Here is a 26,603-nt window from a genome sequence, read left to right as displayed (position 1 = left end):
TGATATGTGATCCTGTGGGGAGGTCACGACCCACAGGTTGAGAACCACTGATATAGACAGATTTGTCTGAGCAAATTCTTGGAAGGTACATGCATGGCCTTTCCTGAAGGAGACAGACAGGTCATGGGACTAGAGACATGTCCAGCAGCAGGACTAGGGGAGGGTGAGGAGTTTGCCTTTATCTTAACAGCAGTGACACTTTAAACAGGAGGTGACCTGACTTACTTCACTCGTTACTTTTCTCATCAGTTTGACAAAAATACCTGACTAAAGAAAAAAATAGTTCTGCTCACAGTTTCGGAGGATTCAACCCATAGCTACTTGACCAGAACATCATGGTGGTGGGAGTTACAGTAGAAGAGTGTCTTCATCTCCTATTGGACAAGAAAGAGAGGAATGGATGGGAAAGGACCAAGGAGGGAAGATAGGCAAGGACCTACCTCCATGACCTAGTTCCTCCAGCCAGGTCCCAACTTCCTCTAAAGTTTCCAGAACTTCCCAAAATAGCACCACTAACCAGGCAACCAAGCATTTAGAATATGAGTCTCTTGGAAGAACATTTCCTACCCAAGTCAGAACCCTGACCTTTTGTAGAAGTCAGTCTTGTGAGAGTGTGCAGAATGCCTTGGTGGGAAGGGAACTCGTGGACGTGAGCTGGACTGCATAGGTAGATGTACACATATTGGCTCCAAGCCTTTAGTTGTGGAGATCCAAGTAGCTTCCAAAGACTTTAACTGGGAAATTCAATAGCAATTAAATAAGCTCATGTGTGGTGAGAAGGAGGACCGCTGGAGCATCTCAAGGGAATGCCAATCATGGGGGAATTTATGGCTGCTGAATGCATTCTTCTTGGCTCAGCAACACTTGTAAGGAGTGGAGGTGGAGACTGGAGTCAGCACATGGAACTTGGAATTTGGGTGCAGCTTAATGGAAAGATCTATAGAATCATTTTCCCAGCTACAAAATTAGTATCTGTAGTCTGACTTCCTTGTAAATTCTGCATATGTATGTGTGTGTGTGTGTGTGTGTGTGTGTGTGTGTGTGTGTGTGTACATGTGGGCAGAAGCCAGAGGTTAATATCAGGTGTTCTCCCCTATTGCTCTCCACCTTATATTTTGAGACAGGGTCTCTCCCTGAACCCAGTGCTTCCTGATTGGGTAGACTGGCTGGCTGGCCAGCAAGCTCTGGGGATCCATCTAACTTCACCCGCCCTCCCAGCACTGGAGTTAGAGATGTGTGCTGCCACACATGGCTTTTGACATACATTGTAGGGATCTGAACTCAGGCCCTCACGCTTGTGTGACACGTTCCTTACTGACTGAGTCAAAACCCAGTCCAAAGTGTTGTCAAGTCAACATCAAATCAATGGTTTCCTTTTTTCCCCCTTGTAGTCCTAGGCATTGAAATTAGGGTCCATGCATGCTAGACAAGTGCTCTACCACTGAGCTACATCCCCAACCCTTCAAACAGCTTTCCTGATGAGTCTTGTTCACCCGCAAGTGGAGAGGGACACTTGGAGCCCTGTGCATGTGCCATTTGAGGGGCACACTGACCTGCCATGCTTAGCATGGGAAACCATAGTTACTCAGAATTCAAGTCCTCATTGTCTCAACCCAAAGTAACAGCTCCTGAGAGTCCTTTGTATAGCCAGCTGAAGACAAAAGCCCAGGTTCCTCTCCTCCTGAGGACAGGTAGGAGGTCAAGGGAAGGAGATCTGCCCTCTTAGGAAGACGCAAAGGGCTGCCTTTGCATCTTGGCTTCTGAGTCATCTGGCTTTGTTTCCTTGGGCCTTCCATGTCTCAGATCGAAGTCTTTCGATTACAAATGAAAGGATCTACACTAAATAATATATTCCAGTCCCAAAGTTCTAGTATTCTTTATTCAGAATCTCTGAGTGGGGTATGATAGTATATTAGTTGGTTTTCATGTCACTCCAGCAAAACACACAACAAAACTAGGAGAGAATGGCTTATTCTGGCTCACAGTTAGAGAGTAACCATCCAGGGTGATGGGGAAGAAAAAAGACAGAGCAACTCATCACGGCAGCTGGAATGTGTGGTGTAGGCTATTCACATCATGGCCGACAAGAAGCAGCCTAAGACAGGAAGTGGGAAGGGATAATACATCCATATCTTCCACCTCCCCAGCTTCCAGTGACCTACTTCCTCCAGCTAGGCCCCACCTCCCAAAGTCTCCAGATCCTCCCCAAATAACTCAGTCAGATGAGGATCAAACATTCCAAACATAAGCCCATGGGAGACCTTTCTGACTCAAACCACAGCCACTGGCTTGCAAGTCCAGCCACACTCAGTATTATGGCCAAGAGAAAAGGAGGCCTTCGTCTGTACTACATCTGCCAATGACTCTTGGTTTTTATTGGATTTACACTCTTTTTTTTTTTTTTTTGGTTTTAGTTATTTATTTTTATTTTATGTTAATTGGTGTTTTGCCTACATGTATGCCTGTGTGAGGGTGCCAGATACCCTAGAACCAGAGCTATAGACAGTTGTGAGCTGCCATGTGGGTGCTGGGAATTGAACCTGGGTCCTCTGGAAGAGCAGCCAGTGCTCTTAACCTCTGAGCCATCTCTCCAGCCCCCGCCCCTTTTTCTTTTAATTGTCAACCACGTGGCTGTTGTTACCGAAAACAGGAATAAATGTATTTTCCATGCACCATGAGTTCCTCTTTCAAATATTTCCTTTGAAACTGGTAAAATGTCTTCTTTTTAAAAAACGGTTTCTTTTCACATCCACTTCCAGGTACAAAGGATTCAAGGGCAACTGTTCCATGAGCTTCATCGACCAGTTTAGAGCACTGCACCAGTGTAACAAGTACTGTAAAATGCTGGGGCTGAAATCCCTCCAAAACAACAGCCAGAAGTCGAAGAAAACGAGCATCGGGAAAAGCAGAGTGCAGCAGACAAGCTCGGCGCCAGTGAAGACGTCGGAGCCTGGGACTCCCACAGAAAAGAAAACCTAGCATCCATCCCTCGTCCCTTAGAAACCAGTGACCACCCGCTGGCGGCACACAGGCTTCCAAGTGGACATCTGCCGAGACACAGGGGACAGGAACCTGCAGCTGCAGGGTGTCCCAGTCCTCCCCAGCCCGCGGTCACTCGCAGCCTGCCCAGATGACTTTGGAATGGGTCTTTGTGACTAGCCTTGTAGGGAGACCCGTCGGCTCTATTGTCGATCTCAAAGACAGTCCACTTTGTTGTGGACGCACTAGCGTTTCTACCCACCTCACGTCGTGTGTCTTGTTTGTGTGTTGCACGTGGCTTGTTGTCCACGAGTTCCATGCTGCCTGGCAACCGGCCACCGTCAAAATCCCTCCCGCTTCGTCTCCTCACCTCAGGATGTCTGGACATTTCTGAAATCATGAACGTCAAGTTGCTGTATGAGTGTCACCCATGCTATTGTTGCCGGAGGTGGCTTCCCGGGGGCGAGGCCGTTTCCACGCACTATTCACACAGCCTGGCACAGTGTTCTGTTTCATTAAATTCATATCTAAGCAAAAAGGATAGAAGGTGTTCACTTGTTCATCTGAATCTGTGCTCTTTCCACATTCCTCCGAGATTTTGTAATTTAGAAGTTTCCTAACAGGTCTACCGGAGCACATAACATTTACATCTGTGTTTTCTCATCTTGCAGCTGAGGTTCCATCACTTTCTAAACGTGGTCTCCCTGGGGTGCTCCTTAGGTAGGGTGTAACAGCTGCAGAGATCCTGCCCCGCCCCCTCACTCCTTTTGAGTCTCCTCGAGGCCACACCCCCTTCCCTGTGGCATTCTGGGAAGGGCAGAAGCTGTGGATCATGTGCCTGCCGCCTTTTCGGGTCGCTGCCTTTTAACACGCCTGGCTTCTTTAGCTTTAAAATCTGTTCTCCGCTGGGTCTTGGCGGCAGAGACTCATCATCCTAGTTCCTGAGGAGGCAGAAGCAAGAGGGTGATAAGTTCAAGGTCAGCATGGATAGCTTGGTGAGTCCCTACCTCAGAGAAGAAAAGGGTAAATGGGCTGGGATTATAGCCCAGTGGGGGACGACTAGAAGGCCTTGGGTTCAATCAAACGATGGGAAACAAAACCCTCTTCTCTTCTACATGGGATATTTGATGAAAAAACGGAACACAGGTGAGATTTTTTTTTTTAAAAGGATTCGAGGAGAAAACAATTGCTAGTCAATATCTTGTCTTTTTAAAAATAGTGTGCAATTCTAATCTTTCTTTTGAGGTGGCTCCCCTGACTTTCTGAGGATAAAATTGTCTTTTTTTTTTTTCCTTTTTCTCCTATGAAGGAGACTGTGGCCTGACTTGTTCACAGAGATTTTAGAGATATGTATTAAACAGTGACATTCTATAAAGTTCTATAGTAGCAGAAAGGCACAGGGCATATTTTGATTGGGTCAATCTGTCTATCTATCTATCTATCTATCTATCTATCTATCTATCTATCTATCTATCTATCAGCTATTATCTACCACATGGAATCTCTATCACCTATCTAAATTGGCCATTTACAACTTACCTTGTGTCTATAATCTATCATTCATCCATAGTAATACACACACACACACACACACACACATCCTGTTTATCTTACCCATCAATCATATCTCTCATCTATGTGTGTGTAAGTGTGGGTGCAACCAGAACCCTCTTAACAGATTACCACTCCTTCTTGGGTAATAACTTGTAATTATAAAAATATCAAAATTCATGTTTAAAACAGCATAGAAAGGCTTGACACAGAAGCCGAAGTCATCTGGGAGCCCTCCTCTGTCTGGCATCAAAATCTTGACTTGAGAGAGCTAGAGGCTTTCTTGGTGGAACTCTCTCTGCTTCCTTTCGTGGATGCTTAGGCTTTTATTTTCAAAGCGCCTGTATTATTTATTGTAGCGTGATTTTTACCAGTTTGCAAATATTTGGAGGCCCAGAGACAGAAGGCACACCACAGTGAGATTTGTCCCAGCCAAAGCTCTTGAGGATGGCCTGGTGTGACCACACGGCCACCCAATCTTCCATTATGTGCTAGTTTCCTTGTACAGTCAAACAACAGAGCGAGCAGGAAGCAGGCTTTCTCACACCAAGGCACAGCTCCAGGATCTCATAATACCCAACCCCATTGCTATGGTTTTAGTTCAGCCAATTGCTGTTGATTCTCCCACAATGCAACCTCAGGAAGGCTATAAATACAACGGATGCTCCACTCAGCCAACAAACTAGGGAGGTCCAGAGAGCCCAGAGGGGCTTTTGACACCTGACAATGATCACATACAGACATGGCTTAGCTTCCTCAAAGGCTTGGCCATGGAGTTCCGTGATGGGCAGATCATACAAATGACAGTGTTATGGGAAAAGGCCCATATTTCCAACAGCAGGCTCCTCACTAATGAGAATGGCTGGGAAGTCAAGACTTCTTGCCAGTGGGCACCCTCTCCTGGAGAGGTCCAAAGCTGGCCACACGGACAACTGGTTTGTATTTCCTGTTATCTATTGTACCTGCGCCTCCCAGCCGTGCTTCTGATGAACTTCACCACAGTAAAGGTTTCAATGGAATCTGATTAAAAAGAATGCCTAAAAGATTAGCAATTATTTTCTAATTACACGGTCCTCTCTTTTCCAAATATGCATTGCATTTGTGTGTGTGTGGTGGGCATGTGTTCAGCTGGATGCAGATGGGAGGAGCTTGCCAACCACCCCATTCTGGTTTGCTTTCTCTGTATACTTTCTGCTCTGCTGGACCATGTGTGCCATGGGAACAGAGCAGGGCTTCGCCTACTCACACCTACAGCTGCTGCATTGGCTTAACGAGTTTTCAAAAAACCAGAGAGGCACCCAGTCCTCTTCTGTCACTGTGGCAGATCTGCTTGTTCTAAGATCAAAGCTGGGAAGCAAGATAGCAGCCATTTCCAGCCACAGGATCGGATGACCCTTCCAATACTATTAGGAAACGTTAACACTCATCATGTCAATTAGTCATGATTTTCCAAAAATCTTCTGTTCTTCATTAGGACCAAAAGATCCCAAAGGCAAAGGAAAAGTACCACAGAGATTTTTTGTTTTGTTTTGTTTTGCTTAGTTTTGAGACAGGGTTTCACTCAGCCCTGGCTGGCCTTGAACTGACTGGATAGTGGAGAATGAACTTGAACACCGGATTCCCCTGCCTCTCCCTCCTGACACCTGGGATTTACAGTCATGCACCACTGTGGCTTTCAAAAGGCACACTCTGAGTCTCATCAAAGGCTTCTGCCTTGCAGCCTAGATGAATCGAAGCAATTCTGTCGAGGTGTGGAGGTCCTGTCGCCTCCCAGCCCACTACTTCCTCTCTGTGTTTCTCCGTCTGCATGGGAGGCTAAGGTGGGGGCTTGCAGTAAGCTGCTTGCGGGACTTTCTTTGGTGCTTGCCTTAACTCATAAAGTATAGCCTGGCATAATCAAATGACCACAACTGTTAGGAGGCGCATTATGTATGGAAGCTGGGAATCCTACTTCTCCAGGTTGGCAGGGATACAGTGGTTTCTTTTACTGTTTATTATAATATTAAACTCGGGGACAAATATAAGGATAAGGACCCGAGACAATTACCATGGCCGAAACACTTCCGGCACCCCTTGCTTTCAGCTCAAAAGGGCCTGCACATCCTTCTGGCCCGCCTCCTCTTCGGGGCCTCTCTTTCTTAAGTTTGGGGAAACTCTATGATCAATCTAGACCAGCTGAATATATGTCCTTGAACCCATGCCTGGCTCTAATTGGACAATGGACCATAGCATCGGTAAGATTCCGGTAACACAGGGCTATCTGTATCTCAAGGTACAAAGGAAGCCTCTGCTGCAGACCTCTTTCTTGCTTCCAGAAGGCCCCTGGCTGATGGCGGCCTGACCCCAGCGTTCACGGCTGTTCTCTGTGTCCAAACTTCCCCTTGGCATATATCGACACCAGCCGTGTTGGATTAAGGCCCTCCCCCAAGACCTCATTTTTAACTTGGTAAAGGACTCTTTAAATAATGCCACATTCTGGGGTTCTGGGGAGTAGGACTGTAACCCAGGCATTCCACACACAAAGGTGACCAGTCTTGCACTTCCATATCACTTCTGGGCCCCTTGTTCAGGCCAGAGGCCCAGCTGGGAGCAAATAAAGATGGCACCTTAAGGCCCCCCAGTGCTGCCTCATGGCCAGCTAGTAGCCTGGTGTTGAGAATCTGGTTCATAGGAATGTTCCCTGGTTCCCACGGAGCTTACTTGCACCTTTAGTTCTGGGCATTTTTTTTTTTTTTTTTTTTTTTTTGAGGCAGGGTTTCTCTGTGTAGCTTTAGAGCCTTTCCTGGAACTCAGGCTGTAGCACAGGCTGGTCTCGAACTCACAGAGATCCACCTGGCTCTGCCTCCCGAGTGCTGGGATTAAAGGCCTGCGCCACCACTGCCCGGCTAGTTCTGAGCATCTTTAAAGAGAGATCATCATTTGGTGTATCCTAAGCCCTTTTCTAGAGTGTTGAGGAACTCTTTTTTTTTTTTTTTTTTTTTTTTTTTTTTCGGTTTTTTGAGACAGGGTTTCTCTGTGTAGCTTTGCGCCTTTCCTGGAACTCACTTGGTAGTCCAGGCTGGCCTCTAACTCACAGAGATCCGCCTGGCTCTGCCTCCCGAGTGCTGGGATTAAAGGCGTGCGCCACCACCGCCCGGCGAGGAACTCTTTCCTCAAGAGCTGAGATGGTATGCCTTGCCATCTGTGGTACAGCTGTCCCCAAATCCCAGGGGCCAGGGTGATGACCACACTGTCTTCTCTCAGCCCCAACCCCCCACAGTGTGACGTCAGCATCCTAGTGGAAAAACAACAACAAAACAACTGTTCTCAGAACCTAACTGCCAATACAGTTGTACCATTCTCCGCAGCTGACCCAGAGGAAACCAGTGACAAGATGTACTTGTCTTTTAACAGCTTTCCATCTCCCTCAGAGGAGGCGCCAAGTTCATCACAAAGGCCGGTGAAATCTCCCGGTATATCCCAAATATCTTTCTCACCTGACCTCAGGGCTTCTTTCATGGGCTCCAGTAACACTGGCCTTGTTCTCTGAATGCTTCTGCCTCAGGTCCTTTGCACCTTCTGTTCCCTCTGTCTGGACGTGTCTTCTCCGGTCCTCCTATTTAAAACCCTGGCTCCTCAATCCCACTCTGTGCGTTAAGTGTCTTTATCAGCACGAGACATCATACAGACGTCATTATTTTTTAAAAATTGCCTCTCTCCTCCAAGGTTTCCCCCATCCTGGTTTATTCAAGATGCATCCGAATACCAGGAGATGTCTCCAGTGGAGGACCCTTTCGTGGACACTGACTCTTTGTGTGAATGTCTGTCTTGTGGATGCTGGTGCTCCCTGAGGCAGAGGTACGGCCTCCTTTTTCAGGTCCCTCTGAGAGGATGAAAGCCCCTAACTCCCCTTCATTCTGCACATGGGCTCATTATCATTCTGCACGTGGGCTCATTAGACTGAGATCTTTCTTAAAGCCCTGAGGCAGCCATACAGAACACTACCTCAGCTCCGAGCCAGCAAGGGTCCGGGCTCCGTTTTAACACTGTGTAAATTTAAAGGACCTGAATCTTTCTGAATCCCATCTAACAAACGGATATAACCACAGCTATCTTGCAGGGATGTGACTATTAATTGACATATGGAAAGAAGTGACTCAGGATGGCATTCCATAATCACAAATCATTATTATAATCACTAGGTTTTAACCCTTTTTAGCCCGGGGAAGAACTACAAAACTACAACATCTGGATCTCATTCATAAGGCAGCAACTAAATTTCATCAATCATCTTACTATTCGCTGGGAGGAAACGGTATGATAAAGATCCCCTCAGTGACTTGCCACTGTAAATTAACTACATTTTCACTAGTGTTGACATTAAGAAAAGAAGAAATGTCATAGAATGGATTTCTGTGGTGATTTTCTCAAAGTTCCGTTTTTAAGTCATTTCATACTGTTTCATTAGCCCCAAACTGTAGAGTACTCCACATTAGCCCCAGGGACCCCCAACCCTGTTGGCTCTATGAGCTTTTCATTATTTTGACTCATGTACCCCAAACTCACCTGAAGCACCAAGAAAGTCCCGCTTCCTGAAAATGTCCGTGGCATGGTAGCAGGGCCGTGGGCATCGCGGTCTTTGCTGCTTTTAGGGAAGTGAGCTTTGATCAGTAACCCTTCCAGCTTCCTGCCCCTCTTTTATCTCCCGTCTTTCTGAAAGAGATGTGTTTTGAGCAGAACTTCAAAGAAGGTAATGGGTCGGCAGGGGGAACAAAGGCAGGAACCCTCTCACAATCTCGAAGCTGGTCTCGGGCAGCAAAACATCAAAACATCCTTGGGCAACAATAAGCAGCGTTACCTGGCCACAGGGAGCGTGGTCGCAGGAGTAAGGAGAAAGGAGGAGCAGAATTCGGGGGGGGGGGGGGTTCAAGATTTGGTCATGACTGATTGGTTGGGGAACTGGGCTCGGTTCTAGAAAAACTGAACCTAGCCCTGGCCATGGTTGACCTACAGGTCCTTTTGAGAGTACAGTGTTCACCTAGGCAGGAGGAAAGAGTAGATAACAGGACGTCTCATCACAGGCGGCACCTTTACCATGTGAAACGTCTTTGGGTAAAACAAGGACAACAGGAAACCAGCAAGACACCAGGGCTAGAGAGGCAAGTTCTGGGGAGCCAGAGTCTAGCACGGTACAAAGAATGCTTGTCTCGCCAGGCAACAGTGGCGCATGCCTTTAATCCCAGCACTCGGGAGGCAGAGGCAGGCTGATCTCTGTGAGTTTGAGGCCAGCCTGGGCTACAGAATGAGATCCAAGAAAGGGACAAAGCTACACAGAGAAATCCTGTCTCGAAAAACCCAAAAAAAAAAAAAAAAAAAAAAAAAAGTTTGTCTCCCAAGGTTCTGTGTTGAGATCCTAACTCTTACAGTGGTTTATTAGGAAGTGGACTTGGAGAAATCATTGTGTCTGGAGGGTAGAGCCCTGAAGCGTGGGATCAGCTTCCTCATAAAAGCAGCCTTGGAAAGACCCCATCTCTGCTACAGTGGACAACTACACTGAGAAGACCCTGTCTAGGAACCAGAAAGTGGGCCCTCACCAGACCTTGAACTTTCTGGTGCCTTGATCTTGGGACCAACTACCAAAGCTGTGAAAAAATAAGTGTCTGTGGTCGATAAAACCACCAGGTCCATGTTCCTCTGTCACAGCGGCCGGAATGAACTAGGAAGGCTGGAGACACGGGAGAAGAAAGTGTGGCCTTGTGTGCTCTGTTTCCTGTTTGCTTTCTCTGCCTCACGATGCTAGTCATAGGTGTTCTCTCTCTAGACTTTTATTATAGGAAAAAAATTAAAGCTCCATTCTATCCAAACCACCTGTTTCTTAACATACCTTGTGTAAAATGCTCTGGTTTGTAAGTAAAGTTCCCCCGAACAGGTCAAAGCAAAGGGTTAACACCACCCTTCCTGTACCGAGCTCAGTCCTGGCACATCAAAACGGTGCGTATACTTCACTATGTCCCCGCATGTCTCTTGTGGCTGGTCTAGGACGTATCCGGAGCATAGAGGTTTCTGGAAGTTCCCAGAGGATCCTAATTTGGAGCCATCTAAGGACACACTCACTGTGCTTTATTCCAAGGCAGAATAAACTGGCTGACTGAGCTCTCCATTAAACACTAATGAGAGCATCAGTGGAACCACGGAGGTTCCCAGCCTGGGTCTGTATCCAGGCCCTGGGGAGGGGTGGAACATCTGCTGCTGGCCCTTACCCTCTCTTCTGATCTCACGGGGCTGCTGGGTCGGATGATTTTCGTCTCCAGCAAGCTCTCAGGCGCTGCTGGTGCAGCTAGGAGAAAGCATAGCTATTACCATGTGTTGTCTGTCCCTTGTCCCCTGCCGCCTCTTCTGGGCCCACTCCCTGCCCAGCCCAGATCTGGGCCCCAAGGGTGGTTTGGTTTGACTTAGTATTCCCATTGTTGGAAGCAGGACACCAACTGTTCGAGTTTGCCGCGTGACCCCCTTACAAAACACTTGCCCAAACTCATTGCCTCGCATATAGCAGTTGCTTGAGAAATATTGCTCTAAAAACAGATCCCTTGGGTCATCAAAGAAAAAGATTTTCTTCTCGCAAACAAAATTTCATAACACATTGCCCACATCCTTGGGCGGTGATTTAGAGTTAAGTCTTTGGGGACCCAAAGTTGCCCTTTCTGCACCCGACAACACCAGGAGTATCAGTCACTCTAATTTCTAGCCAGTGGCCCAGTCTGAGATGCCCTGAGCTCTCGCAGAGACACAGGAGACACTAGAAAAATCTCGGCAGCCAGAAATATCCAGTTAGAAATACAGAAGCTGGCACGTCCAAGTAAGCGGAAAAGAATCCACTTTTTGTATCCGACTCAGTGTGAAGCCAAGCAGAAAAGCAGGGCAAGATGGGCCACAGCAGACAGACACAGGCAGCCCCAAGAAAAGGGAAGGCATTTAATTAGCTCTTGCCTGGCCCAAATGTGCCAGAAAAATGAAAAGCAAGAACCTTGTTGTGCAGGTAGAACAGGATTAGTGCTTGTCTGCTGCATTTAATGGGTCAACAGGCACTCCATGGAACAATCCCCTTCATTCTTCTTCCTCTCTCTCCCAGGCCTTTGAAAATGCACCTTATCAAAATTAGGCCGGATTCTGCTGCCAAGGGATGCTCAAATGTAATCTTTTTCCTGGCAAGCCTGAAATCCCATCCAGGCACAGCCGCTATGATGTGTAGGGACCCCATTCCACCACTAGAGGCCAGCATCCTAAGAAAAGTCTCACCCCTGGGGCTCAAGTTTGCATGGCTACTGTAGCCCCTCAGCCCGGTTCAGAATACTGACTTTTTCTGGTTTGTTGCTGATTGGTCAGTAAATAAATCACTGATTGGCCATTGGCTAGGCAGGAAGTATAGACGGGACAAGGAGAAGAATTCTGGGAAGTGGAAGGCTGAGAGAGAGACACTGCCAGCCGCCACCATGACAAGCCCGCATGTGAAGATCCCGGTAAGCCACGAACCATGTGGCAGGGTATAGATTTATGGAAATGGATTAATTTAAGCTGTAAGAACAGTTAGCAAGAAGCCTGCCACGGCCATACAGTTTGTAACCAAAAAAAAAAAAAAAAAAAAAAAAAAAAAAAAAAGAGGAAGAACAAGTACCAGTTGGATTAGATCTTGAAGGCATTTTTACCCAGCCTCTTTCAGGAATTAAAATTCTTTCTGTTGTCATGCTGAGAAACAAACTCGGGATGTCAAATACGCTAGCTAGGCAAGTGCTCTACCGCTGAGCCACATACCTGCCCTGAGAAATCAAGTCTCCGTGTGTGCTACCACGGAGCACGCAAGTATAGCGAATAGTTTTGCAAGTTGGGATCCTACTTGGTTTGGGCTACCTGTACATCATTTCCTAATTACGCACTTGACCCCTTGAGACTCTAGCCTGCACATGCTATACCCACGCTCACATACCTCGCTAAACATGAACCTATTAACCTGCTGGCAATGTAGAAACTCCCCAACTTTAATGAGCTGCTCCCATACCACTCTCTGAAAAACTTAGATTGTATTCAATAGGTCTCTCCAGAAAGGCTGATCCAGTCTGAACTGGTTTGGGGTGCATATATAACATTTCCTTAAAGTGAACTTTTAGAGCGAATGCTCTATTTACCACCTTTTACATATGCATAATGAGGTGTGCATATGATTGAATTCTGGTGCATTATGGAAAAGGGACATGTAAAGAAAATTTTTTATTAAGAATCTTTTTTTATTCATTTTACATACTAATCACAGATCCCCTTCTTCCCTCCTCCCAGTCCTGTAAAGAAATTTTTATATAATCTAATCTGTCCATCAAAATAGAGAACTACCCAAACTGCATTCCTTAATAATCGATTCCTTCTCCCATTAGGCTTTTTTTTGTGTGTTTGTTTTTTGAGACAGTGTTTCTCTGTGTAGTTCTGGTGCCTGTCCTGTAGACCAGGGTGGCCTTGAACTCACAGAGATCCACCTGGCTCTGCCTCCTGAGTGCTGGGACTAAAGGCATGCACCACCACCGCCCGGCTCCCATTAGGCTTTATGGAAGGAGATCACAGATAGTAACCTGGAGCTATAAGTTTCTTCACTCATGTGACCTTCTACACTCTTTCAGTACATTCTATTTTTTTTCTATTGCTTTGCTTCAAATAAAGTTTGCTTGCTACTTTTGAAACACCAGACCCAGGCTCCCAACTACTGGCAACAGACATACACACACACCCTGTCCTTAATCATTTGCATACTAGTACCAAGTGTTTCTTGAATTACAAGAACTATTTTTGTGGGTGTATGGCTGCATTTTGAGAGAGAGAAATTCCTCAACTTCCCTCCACCCCCCAACACACACACACACACACACACACACACACACACACACACACACACAGAGAGAGAGAGAGAGAGAGAGAGAGAGAGAGAGAGAGAGAGAGAGAGAGAGAGAGAGAGAGAGAGAAACACAATCCCAGAGTTATACTTCAATGGTCTTCTGGGTGAATCCTGGAGAATGCTTTGGAAACTTCAAAGTCATTTAGCCTCTATCAAAGTGGAAACTTTGGGACTTTCCTTGATATGGTCATTGGATGGTTGCTAGAGCAACAGAAAGCCTGGAACACCCTAGTCCTGTCTTACCTACCCTCTATATGTCTCATGTAACCCAGGAGGGTCTTGAATTCCATATGAAGTCAAAGTTGACCTTGAGTTTGAAATACCCCCATCTCTATACCCAAGTACTGAGATTACAGGCGCACACACAATGCTGGGAGCTGATCCAGGCTTTGGGCACTATGGTCAAGCACTCTAGCAACAGCTGCATCCCCAGCTCTTATTCGTGCACAGTGGTGCTGGGGACTGGTCCAGGCTCTGTGCACTCTAGTCAAGTACTCTAGTGACAGCTAAATCCCAGCTCTTATTCTTGCTTTCTCACTAGCCACAGATGCTGTCCCTTTCCTTAAGCCTGATGGTGTCACACTCACTTCCAAGATCTGACTGCTTTGTCTGTGTCTTTACCAGAGGGACCACAAGCAGACTCTGGGAGATCATCTCATCTTCAAATTATCACTGACCGTCGACTCAAATGCTGCCTGACGGTAAGTAGGATCATGTGGTTGAGTGGCAGTTGAATAAATGAGTGAGGGGGTCAATGTTGGGTTTTGCTTGCTCATCTGTACCTCTGGTGCAGTACCCCAAGGACACAATAAGTTCATGCCACATTAATCTTTCTTCAGAGAAATGCTTCTTTCTCTATTAAATAGAGTCACCAGCGGCCAGCTACATTTCTGTGAGCTGGTGGGTGTCTGGCCCCTTTCCTTTTCAAGCACATAGCACAGAAGGGAGTTGGATACCCAAGAGAAGAAAGCTGATGTTCCCCGCCTGTCTGCCGACGGTGCCTAGTGTGGGCTTGCTCTAATAGCTGTCTGGAGGATAGGTCATCTGATGAGGGCCGGTGAAGTGTTCCACTGGGGACTTAGTAATAGCCTTTTTGGTCACTTGGAAGAGGCAGCCACGAAGGAAAGAACCTGGTGACCCGGCCCTGCAAGTGCATTGTCAACCCAGGCAGCGTACATCCTTCCCAGCTCCTCTGGGAAATTAAAATTCTCCGAGTGTCACTGAAAAAGAGACAGCATCATTCCCCCAACCCTTCAGCAGAGTCCCAACTGCTCATTAAGCTGCCCAATCACAAAATAAAAGCAGCAGTTCAGATGATGTGACATTGGGGCCCCAAACTATGGCCCGATGGCTTCTGAATGTTTAACATGAGCAAGGAGGAAGCTTTCCCAGCACTAACAAAGAAAGATCATAACATCAAAGACTTGAGATCCCTTTCTCTGGGGAAAAACGAAGGGCATAATTCACAGCTCTTGGCTCCCTGTCTATGACTCCGGGTTGGCATCTACCACAGGGAGGAACGGATGTGTTTAGGAATCTGTCCAATTACTAGATGGGAAAAGTTTGGGGAAAGGACTTGACCTTATTCTTTGTATCTCCAGAGCCCAGTACAATACCTGGTACACAGTAACTACACAAGCCATGTTGCTCCCTGAATGAGCAATAAAGCTAGGGAGTGATGGTGTTTTTAAACCAACTAGCAAATTCTAGAATCCCTGGGCTTCAATTTCCTTGTCAGAATTAAGAGTGAGCTGGTTTCTAATTAGAGCCTTGAGTTATCTCCTGTAGGAAGCATGCAACTGTAACATTTTACAGATTTCTGCAGGGTTCAGAAGAACGCACGCATGAGCCCTTGGTATGTGGTGACTCCCCTGGAGCTGGATGAAAGTAGGAGAGGCCCTGAGTGGTGATTGTCATGTTCAAGGAACACACTGTACTGAGATGGATGGACTCGGGACCTCACTAGTGTGAGGCACAAAGTCAAGATTCAAGACTCAAATGGCCTGTTTCCTGAGAAGAAAACAAACACATTAGTGTGGCTGCCCGACTTCTCAGTTGCCTCTCCAGGTTGAGAGTGATTTTAAGTAACATGTCCACGTGGACCCTTTCTTTTTGCAAACATCACTTGGAGTCATTCAGTATGCGTCCCCAGGAACGGTTGCCTGGAAACTGCTGGCCATATCTTCTTTAGGGGAGGGAAGGAGGTGAAAGCAGATCTGGGCCAGGATGCTATCATCAGAGATCTAAAGCAGCGGGACTGTCGAAACAGTATCTTTAAAGTGGGAGACTTGTAAGGGCTGGGAAGATGGCTCCGTGGGTAAAGGACTTTGCTGTACAAGCATGAGGACCTGAGTTTGATTCCCCAGAACCTACACAAAAAAGCTGGGCACAGTAGTGCATGCCTATAATCCCCGTACCTGGGAACCTGGAGCTTGCTGGCCATCTAGTCTAGCCAAATGGGTGAGTTTCAGGTTCAATGAGACAACCTGTCTCATAAAAACAAGATGGAGGGCTAGAGAGATGGCTCAGAGGTTAAGAGCATTGATTGCTCTTCCAGAGGTTCTGAGTTCAATTCCCAGCAACCACATGGCAGCTCACAACCTTGTATAGTGAGATCTGATGGCCTCTTCTGGCATGTAGGCAAACATGCACACAGAGCACTTTGTACATAATAAATACGTTTTTTTCAAAAATAAAATGAAAACAAGGTGGAAAGCAACCAAGGAAGACACACACATACACACACACACACACACACACACACACACACACACACACACGAACACATGAACATATGCACAGACACACATAGTCACATAAAGTGGGCACGTGGGCGTTTTCCTTTCTATATGTGTTCCTTGGAAACCTACAGAAAGAACAGGCCTTTTTACCTTGAATGAAGAATGAGTCTAGGTAGTAATCATAACAAGCCATTTAATGAGTCACAGTAGTAGAAGAGAACACAGAAAGCCCGTCTTTATGTTCCCGGGTTAATGCCATCTAATTAAAGTCTCAGCACGATGGAACAGTACGGACACTGCCCTCAAAGCTGGGAACAGTTTTCAGCCAGAAAAGTCTTCAGTGCTGCATACCTCAGTTGAGGAGGTCACTAAGGTGGCTGCTCCATGTCTGGGCAGTTTCTGACCCCCTTAACTGCCACATAGAGGTTCCTTTCCCTCCATTTTTCAATTAAAGTGTTCAGTTAGTGTATTTGGCTTTCTCTGCACCTCGAACCGTCATGGGGACTGTTGCACACTCATCCCTTGCACAGGCTTCCCTTCAGTGTCCATCACAGGAAGATCCTCGGAGGACTGAGGATGCTAATTAAGCAGGAGCATGTTTGACCCAGTTTCAACATGGACCCAGCCACGAAGCGCCGCAGGGTTTTGTGGAAGAACCAAATCAAGGAAGGCTACAGGGAAAGCACAGGACTGTAGATTTAAAAGATCCATACTGTGTTGTGGCTGCATGACCAGATGACTCCAGAAGTATCATTCTCCGTTTGTTGTCTATAAGAGGGGACCAAAACCTGTATCATCTTGGCCCTGTGCCACACAGGCCAACAAAGCATTGTGCGTGGGACAATTCCTATAATGAGAAAGGCCTCTCTGTCAATACTTGCTCAAGTGATGCTATCCCCAGAAAGACACACATAAAGGAACAGCAGTAGATTAATTCTTTCAGGGGGTATTCGATCTCCTCTTGGCAGTTGACCAGGCCAGGAGAAAAGCAATGGAAGGGGAAAACACACAGGGCAGATAGAAATATACCTCTGTTTTTTGTTGGTTTGTTTTTGTTTTTGTTTTCTCTCTTTGCACAAAGCTACTCATAACCTTAAGCGTTTTTAGTACATCCTAAGGATGCTCTTTTGTGGTGCTTTCTAGCAGGGAACTTAGAATCCACTGACAAAGTTTTCTCACTGGGCTCCTTAGTAAGTGTAATTGGGGCCATGAGAACTGTGCTCCAATAGAATGCAATCCAATGAGTGCTCATCCCTAGAGATAATGTCAGACATTTTTCAATTATAAGTACCTCTAGGGCCTAGGAGAGTGCAAGGCACAGGGAAGCCACTCTATACATATTTGATAAGTGATGGCTGGCTGATGAATGAATTTGTTTCTGATGGTTGATCCAACCCTGTCGATTTGACTAAAAGTATAGTTCATGCAGGCAAATCAACAGAAGAGAACTTTAGCCCTCAACAGAGCTTTTGTTTTTACATTAGAAGCTTCTCAGAGAATGCATTCCACACCAGACCACCCAGCTGCACCACTATCCCAGAAATGGGAAGGCTTGAAAATATTCACATTTGCTATGGCAGCTCACACACAGTTTATATGTGGGCTTCTGATGCTAATTTGTGAAACATAAGAAGGATCTAGCATACAAATCCAGTAATCAACCTGATAATTGGTTAAAATCGTAAAAATCAGACAGAGAATGCCTGAAGGACGTTAAGCAACATACAAGTTTTTGTTTTTCAGTGATAGAAAGAAGAGTACCCCCATGCCCTAATTTATTGTCCATCAGCTTGTGGTTTTCATAATCCCATGTGCTGGGTAGTTTTTCTATTTTTTAAACTTGACACAAGCTAAAGTCATCTGAGAAGTGAGAACCTCAACTGAAAAATGCCCCCATCCAATCAGCCTGTAAGCAAACCTATGGGTCATTTTCTTGATCGATAGTTGATGCGGAGGGTCTAGCCCACTGGCAGTGGGAGCTGGGGGGAGCTTGACATCCCTGGGCAGGTGGTCCTGGAGTGTATAAGAAAGCAGACTGAGCAAGCCAGGAAGGGCAAGTCAGTAAGTAGCACTCCTCCGTGGACTCTGTCCCAGTTCCAGCCTCCAGATTCCTGCCCTGCTTGAGTTCCTGCCATGGTTTCCCTCAATGATGAACTGTGATCAGCACATACAAGCCAAATAAACCCTCTCCTCCCTAAGTTGCTTCTGGTCATGGTGTTTATCACAGCAGTAGTAACCTAACTAAGAACCTTGTTTTAGTTTTGCATCTAACATTTTCCTAACATCAACTCAATGGGATGACAACTAGGTATCCAGCCTTGTGCTGGGTGCTCTGGGAGACTCAAATATTTTTAATAATTTGGGGGAAAATAAAGAAATCCACCACCATTATGATTTCAGTGTGTGTGTGTGTGTGTGTGTGTGTGTGTGTACATATATTTTCATCCATGGGTCCTGGCTCATAATTCCAATCTGCTCTGTCTGATAATCATTCCTCCTCATTTCAGAGGGTTCCTTCCCTAAGACTGTAAAGAAACATCTGAATAGACAGCATTGCTGATCTCCCACCCAATCATTGGACCTAGATGGTCCCCTCTATCCCATCACATTTCTGTAGGAAGCACAGCTCAGAGTAAGCGTTGGAGAAGTCAGGACTGACAATCACATGGGCCTGTTTTCTTCAGTGGGAGGAAATGAGTGATGCTTGGTCCCCTGGAATGCCAGAGAGAGAGTGGTCAAACCACCTGGTGATCCTTTGCTAGTCTATTAGGAGGCAGCCTCCCCCTGAATCCCCTACAGTATCCTGAGTGTTGTTTAGGCCCTAATCTTGAGCTTTGTGTCTCAGTCAACAGAGCCCATCCTTGCAAAAGAGATCCCGTGTACTTTGCACCCCCCACCAAGAGTCTATCCTTACACTTGTCACGGATCCTTTAGCCCTAGCCCTGAGCTCTGTTTATCAGCCAGTCGAACTCAATTCCTATTGCAGAGGCCCCAGGTGCTTTGCTACTTTGGCAGGGAGTTTCTAGTAGCTACGCCTAACGCTTTGTTGTGTTATTTGCCACGTGCTGACCTTTCCCCAGTGTTTTCCTGCGCTTACATGCATAAGACAGATAAACCACGAGGTCGGACTCCGGAAGTTTTTGACCTGGTGCCTGACTCAAGTTTCATTCTTCACCTTCTGCACACATTGTCTCCCCATCGGCCATGAGGCTTACTGGATCCTCGACACGTTTCAAGGTCCACTGAGTCAAGCCTGTGCAAAGGAGTACCCAGTTTTGGAGAGCTTCTGGGTAGCTGAACATATGTGGTTCCTGGAGGGGATCGCCACTCTGCCTTTAAGCTATGCTTTGGAATGAGCTGGCCAGCACGTTTCCTGAGTTCTTAGAGCCACTCACGCATGCTAATTGGACCCGAGAACACAGCTGTGGAAACACCAATTTATACCTGGTGGGTCAGAAGCACAAGGAAAGAGACTTGTGATATTCAAGGGGCACCTGAAAGGGGGCTTTGGAGACTGTGCCCTCCACCTGCTGGATCCGAGGCTATCTCCAGGTAGACAGTGTCAGCAGGGAATAGGATCAGAGAAGACCTAGCTGGTGCTCACATCAAAATTAATAATGTGTCTAGTGCTGAGGAGAAATGGGGTTTCAGGAGTGATCTGTGTGGGGAGGTTACCGTAGGAAAGGTTGGTTTTAACTGACCTTTTTCTTTATGCCACCATCAGAATCATTGATTTCATATCCGCATATGAGGGGAGGCTTTAGGCAGATGTACAGTTATAAGCGCAAGAATATCAGATTTTATTCAGAAATTACACACCGTGGAGAGGGGTAGTCTAAGACAAAACTTCTTGCTCCGAGAGGACAGACGCCAGGACACTTACGGAGCAGATGAGCTGCCTAGCAGTAGCTATTTAGTGTGATAATGGCGTTTGATAGTTTGCACACAAACACCATTGTCACACTCCACAGCTCTGCTAAGGGAAATCTGTCAGTTCAAAGGTGTTAATGTCACCTTCACATCTCTCCGTCCTCACTGTCAGCGACTCCTCCGTGGCTCTATGCTGTCATAGGAAAGAGCCCCGGCTTCTTGAAGGAGGATTCATGAAGGCCTCTTACCAAGAGGAACAAACTCCTATGGAAATAGATGGGAATTTGTTTACACCTGTTTCTAGGAAGCTTGAATTCCTGGAGGAAATAGATACTTTACACAAACCAAATTATACATGGAAATGACTCCCTTGGATTAGTAGATTCCACCAACTCTCAGCTCATCATGGTTTCCAACCTGTCATTAGCAAATGTGATCAATTCTTCAGTTCAAGAAAATTATGATGATTTTCTTTTCTTTTGAGACATGGTCTTACTGCATAGCCCTGGCTGGCCTTGAACTCACCATATAGACCAGACTCACAGAGATCACCTATGTCTACCTTCTGAGTGTTGGCATTAAAGGCATACACTACCACTCTGAGCTTGTGATTTTTGTTTATGGGGCTGTGGCACTAGGCTATGGCCTCCCCTCTGTGGAATCTTTTGGACACAGGGACACCCTACCTTGCTCAAACTTTAAATCAGATTCAGCATAGTCATTCTCTAGTAGAGTAGCAGGTAGAAGATGAGGAATCTAACTAAGAAAGACAGGATGAGAAGAAAATAGTCTAGTTAATATTCATTTACTAGCAGAAAGGTTGCCTTGTAAGTGAATCTTCTGTATCTACTTGTGTTTCCAGTTAAATATGGTTTCCAACCTCTGCTCATGGTGGAGAATGAGAGTTAACAGAAGTTTTCCCTAACTCTTTATTTTCCCCAAATGCTGGAAAAGGAGAAGACTGGGAACCAGTTTCCCACCTCCAGAACAGCTGAGTCATTACCATTTAACTAGAAATTTGCTTTAGCTATAAATCCAGCTGTATCTAACTAGTGAAAATGAATCCTCCGGCATTCTTCAGTCCCTCATTCCCATGCAAACCATGAAATCATCCCTTTAAGCCAGATCCTGCAGGGACAGCACCCCCACACCCTCCTATGGGTATTAGCTATTGCTAGTTTTTTACTCTTTGCACTTTAGGGGCCTGCCACCCAGCTCCCAAATAAATACATGGAGACTTATTCTTAAAAGTCTATGAATGCCTTAGCCTGGCTTATTTTTAGCCAGTTGTTCTTAAATTACTCCATCTATCTTTTGCCTCTGGGCTTCTACCTTTCTCTACTTCATATACCTTTCTTTCCTTCTTACTCTGGGCTGGTTGTGTAGCTGGGTAGCTGGCCCCTGGTGTCCTCCTCCTTTTCTCGATCTTCACCCTTCACTCTTATTATTTATTCTCTCTGCCTGGTAGCCCTGCCTATCCTTTTTTGTGCCTTGCTATTGGCCATTCAGCTCTTTATTAGACCATTAGGTGTTTTAGACAGGCACAGTAACACAGTTTCACAAAGTTAAACAAAAATGCAACATAAAAGAATGCAACATGTCTTTGCATCATTAAACAAATGTTACACAGCACAAATGAATGTCACATATCTTAAGCTAATATTTCACAACCACTGGCTCCTCCTTCACCTTCCCTTTCCTTTTCTATCCTGCTGATTGGCTCATTTTCCACTATAAAACTGGCTTTCTTTTGTTCCTCTGTGGCCCTGACAGGCATCAGGAAAAGTGTGCCGCTCAGCGCTAAGACGAGCATTCCTCAGGGGAAGCTTTGTATGATGTAAAGGGAATAAATGAAACCAGGAATGTCCTGCTGATGCCCAGCCCTGCCCTAAACCCTCTGCGCTGACTGTGCAGTGATAGGGGACATGGGTGGTGACCTGTCCTTTCCCTACAGCTCCTTCCAACAAGAGATAGGTTAAACTGATGTCTCTTTGCCTGAAGGACCTAGACCAGAAGTTCCCATTTCGTGTTCACCGCCCTGGGGATGCCCTGACTCTAGAGTGAGGCTCTAGAACCCATTTGTGCACATTTGGTGAGAGCAGCCAGTAGAGGTGAAGCATTCACTAGTGACCCAGCTCCTGTTGGGGAATGCTAGGAAAGCTCCATACTTAAGCCAGTTTGGCCTAGTCCATTTCTCTGGGCTCTGCAGCAGGGTCTGAGGACCTGTCTGTGCTAATCTGCAAAAGACAGAAGGCAGGAGGAAGCGTGATCATGAAAGAAGAGGAGAGAACCAGTGCGTCACACCCAAACTTCCCCTAATCCCTCCCCTCTGTGGACCAGTTGTGAACCAAGCACGCATCTCAAGGAAAAGGTAAAATAACTAACCAACTAACTAACCAACCAACTAACTAAACAAATACAGTTTCTTACATATAAGGTAGTTCATAGTGACATTATTTAAAATGAAGAATTGCATGCCATTTAAATGCCCAGCCACAGGGAAATGGCAATCTGCTCACCACAGTACATTGTCTTCTCTTCCCAGTCACTGAATTGTAGAAAGATGGTTGTTGACTTGGAAACAAATTAAGATTTGGTTTCGAACAAAGAAGTGATTTTTAAAACAATGCATACAGCTTGGACTCTTTCTGTGAAAATTATGTAGCATTCATGATATGGCGGCTCTCTTACCAGATAGAAAGGGAATTATTGTCCTATTCTTCTCTTTATCTGCATACCTGAATTTCCACAATTTTTACAGGACTTTTGAAATGAGAAAAAGAATGAGAATTTTAAATTTTCAAAGTCCCCCTTCCCCCTTCTGGATAACCTAATTAATTCCTTCTTACAAATACTTTTCTCAAATTGGGAGGCTGGGACCTATCTAACTCAAATACACTAATTTGTCACTGTGAAACATAGTTTTGCAGAGAGAGGGACTTTGGGTCAATTTTTTTAGCAAATTATTACTGAAATATCTTTTTATACAGCATAATGATTTTATGATCTTACATCAAGAAATAAATTCTTATTTATTAGGACCCTGTAAACAATTTTTAGACATTAGTGAAACATTCATTTTTTTTCTTTGCTTTCTTTGACCCAGTGATTAAATCTTGTCAACCCCTCTGCAGGCAGTCTGAAAAGGCCAACAGAGTATTTTCCTGCTCATCCAAATGTCATTTACTAATTAATGTATCACTCATAAGAAAGCCAAAGTGGGTAAGTCTAGGGTCAACTTCTAGTCACATGGTCCAGTCTCACTCTTTAGCTTTAAAAGGGCTCCTGCTCTAAAGGTTTGGATTGAACACTTGGGACCTCACCAGTGCTAGCTAATATCCAACAGGAAGTGTGCGAGCTGGTTGGGAAATAGCAACACCTGTTATTGTCTATGATGCCCCCCCCCCCAAAAAAAAACCAATGTTGAAGATAAAGGTGCCGGATTTTAATCAGGGTGACATGTCCGAATGCCAGCAGCATTTCCCACGGCTCAGAAAGGCCTTGTGGGATCATACCTCTGCTGGGACGCCAGGAACCTCCCACCACCACAACGAGAATGCCTTATTTCCCTAGACCTCCCCTAGGGGGGCTGAGTGAGGGGGTGTTCCTAAGTGTCTGACTCTTAAAACTCAGTTTCGGTGCCAGCTCCTCCCTTTCTCCAAGAGGATGGAGTTTCTAGATATTTCCAGGGGCTGTGAGGAATTCCAAATGAAATTTTCCCATTGAATCCGTGTGCATGAAAAACAAGTTAGCCTCAGGTTGCTCTCTGTTTAACACCAAGGCATCGCTTTTCCTAAGTGGGAATGAAAGTTCACTAAAGAGGAGGGGCCTTCAAAAGGTCTAACCTGCACCAAATGAATTAGTATGTGCCACAGCTCCCAGGAAGATGTCTTGGATTTACAAGTACCAGGAGATCATGACACAGTAAGTTCTCAGCCTGTTCAAGGGGTCGAAGAGCATCCTGCAGACAGCTTCGTAGGACCAAAGAGGGACTGCTTTGGGGACTATGCAGAGTCGCTTTGCTGCAAAAATAACCCATCAATACCACACAAGGATTTCTTAAAAAGCAAAAAGTAGAGATACTTTTGTATTGCAAATCCATTTACTGTAGCTAGGTAGAATAGATGAGTTAAATGCACCCATTTGACTGTTTTAGGCCATTACAGTCTAGACAAAGACAAAGGCAGTCAGTTCATACTTCCTGAGTCTTGTCATCTTTGAAAGCGCATGGAACTTCTAAAATAGAATGTTCTTGTCAACAGAGAACAAAGCAGCTTTTCTTTTCAAGGAAACCCATCTAGAAAGAAAAATCTGGAAAGTTCCTTATTCACACATGAGCGAAATCAGCATCTAATCACCAGCCGGAGGTGAAGGGAGAATCAGCTGGGCAACTTCTCAGCATTTAGGGTCTTGGTGGATTTTTAGTGAAGAGCCAAGGCTTGGTCGGGGTTCCTAGTCCCACCAGTTTCATCTCTGTGCAGGTGGCCAGCTATTTCTAGCATCTTTGAGGGGGCAGTACAAATTGGACACACACATGCAAAAGGAGCAGTTGTGATGCACGCATCTTAGACATCTAAGAAGAGAGCATGGTGAGTATGGTCTGTCTGAAACACAAGTGAAGAACAGGGTTCTGGGTCAAACCAACCCCGTTTTAATTACACCGGTAGAGTCTTCACCCAAGCCCTCGGTGGTTTTGATAACCAGGCCGTTTTAACATGGGAGCTGGCTTATTCTAGCCACTCCTAGGGTGGAAATACAAGCCTGCCTTTGGTTCCTCCATGTCTCTCTAGCCTCACCCTCCCCTTGTCTAAGGAGTATAAAGAAGCTTCCAGGAAGTGTCCAGTTTTGCTCAGGCCTTCTGAAGAGAGTGAATAATCATGGCAGACAAATTTGAATATCATATTGTTCAGGAGCTGTGTGGAGCCCTTTAGACAGCTCCTGACCCACACCTCACTCAGTACCCCTGAAGAACAGCCTTATTCCCACAGTGGGCCGGCAAGGCCCTGGGAGAAGGTACTTACCTCAGTCAGCACTTGCCTTCTTTCAGCCCAGGGCCCCTTTTCTGGCTGGCAGGACGGTCCCTTCCATGTTCCCTATTTCTGCTGGGGGTTCAAGGGCAGCTGTGGGTGAAAGTCCCGAGCATCTGTGGCTTTTAGGACTCTGCGCTGTCCCTTTATGGGATCCGGGGTTTAAAAGTAAACAATTCCTTCTCTTTCTGATAAGTCACATTAAATTATCGATTGTGGGGGAAGGGAGGGCATGACCTTACTCCACTAAGTCAGAGTCACCTTTGGTCAAACACTAAGCAAAACTGAAGGTCCAGTTTCCCTGTGTCCCCTCGGCTACGTGGTGTACACCATCTGCAGCTGGACATGCAGGCCAAGGCCTGAAGTAGGCAGCTGAACCTAGTGAACATTTTCCTCTCAGGACGGTGATCGAAACTTACTCCAGTGTTTTCCTCACGCTGGAAGGGAGCGACACCCAACGCCATCACCTCAGGCTTCTAGGACTGGAGAAGCCACCTGGCCATGTGAACCTGTGAGATTACACCTCCTAGCTCATCCTACTCCTGAGTCTTGACGGATCCCGGGGAGCCAATCTCGTGGTCTTGGTCATTTCCGATGACCTGGCATCTAATCACTTGTTTGCACGACCGTATATGAAACCCTATTCTGACAGCTAAGCTCTGGGAAGCCAAGGGGAGACCAGGCAAGCAGAGCTGATGATCCCTTGGGAGTCAGGACAGACATAAGCAGTGACAGCCACCCAGGCTGCATGGTCCTAAACGCACTGAGTTGTCCCTAGTCATTTCTCTCTCTCTTTGGGTTATTTGGACAGGCTGCTTTCTTAAGCATTAGAAGAAACCCCTTCTTATACTCTCTCTGGTCATCTAAGGTGAGGCCAGGCCTTTCTTGAGAAAGCAGGTGATCTGTAGCCTCGACTTGTAGGTCCTGTCACCCTGCCCTACACTCTTTTAGTGGTCATATTTCTTCTCTTAGGTAAAAGCGAAGGCCAGCTGTGGTGCAGTTAACTGGTCTCTAGGACCAAAGAACTGCTGCCGTTTGTGGGCCTCGCTGCTGCCCGCCCTTCCCCTGGGAGACTCGGTTCTTCCCCCTGGTGTCATTTGACTATCTGAGGTAATCCCGCATCCTTGCCCCTGGGAAAGACTGGGTCTCCCCGTGTCTTCAGAGGGACTGGAAAACACACTCATAAGGTAAAAGCCCAAAGTCCACCCTGAGGAAAAAATTACCCTAAGGGCCTTCTGGGAACCAGTTTCCTGCAGCAGATACGGCACATATAGTGATCAGGTGATTTCTAAGAGTCCCATTGCTGGAGTAGCCCCGTGGGCCACCGGTGGTGTCTTGTGCCTGGCTCTCTTATTGCTTCCCCTACTCACAGCAACCATATTTCTTTACATGAGTACTGTGGGAGCTCTCCTTTTCAAGTGAAATGACCTCCTCATAATTCGGCATATGGACGTTCTTTCCAAGGGCAGGGCATCCCTCCCTTCACCAGGTCACTTCCAGCAGCTTCTTTCTGTCCTTGAA

General features: G+C 46.1%; 1 long non-coding RNA gene across 1 annotated transcript; it reads left to right on the top strand.

Moving 5' to 3' along the window:
- The first annotated feature begins 3,784 nt into the window (after nt 1-3,784).
- On the top strand, nt 3,785-24,645 carry LOC131895733 (uncharacterized). Its single transcript, XR_009375251.1, has 3 exons — nt 3,785-3,974; nt 14,069-14,145; nt 24,537-24,645. It is a non-coding gene; the product is annotated as an uncharacterized LOC131895733 (long non-coding RNA).
- Nucleotides 24,646-26,603: the final 1,958 nt, after the last annotated feature.

The sequence above is a fragment of the Peromyscus eremicus genome, chromosome 19 (assembly GCF_949786415.1).
Source record: "Peromyscus eremicus chromosome 19, PerEre_H2_v1, whole genome shotgun sequence".
Lineage (NCBI taxonomy): Eukaryota > Metazoa > Chordata > Mammalia > Rodentia > Cricetidae > Peromyscus > Peromyscus eremicus.
The sequence above is the reverse complement of the archived record's forward strand: the minus strand, read 5'-3'. Positions and strand labels throughout refer to the sequence as shown.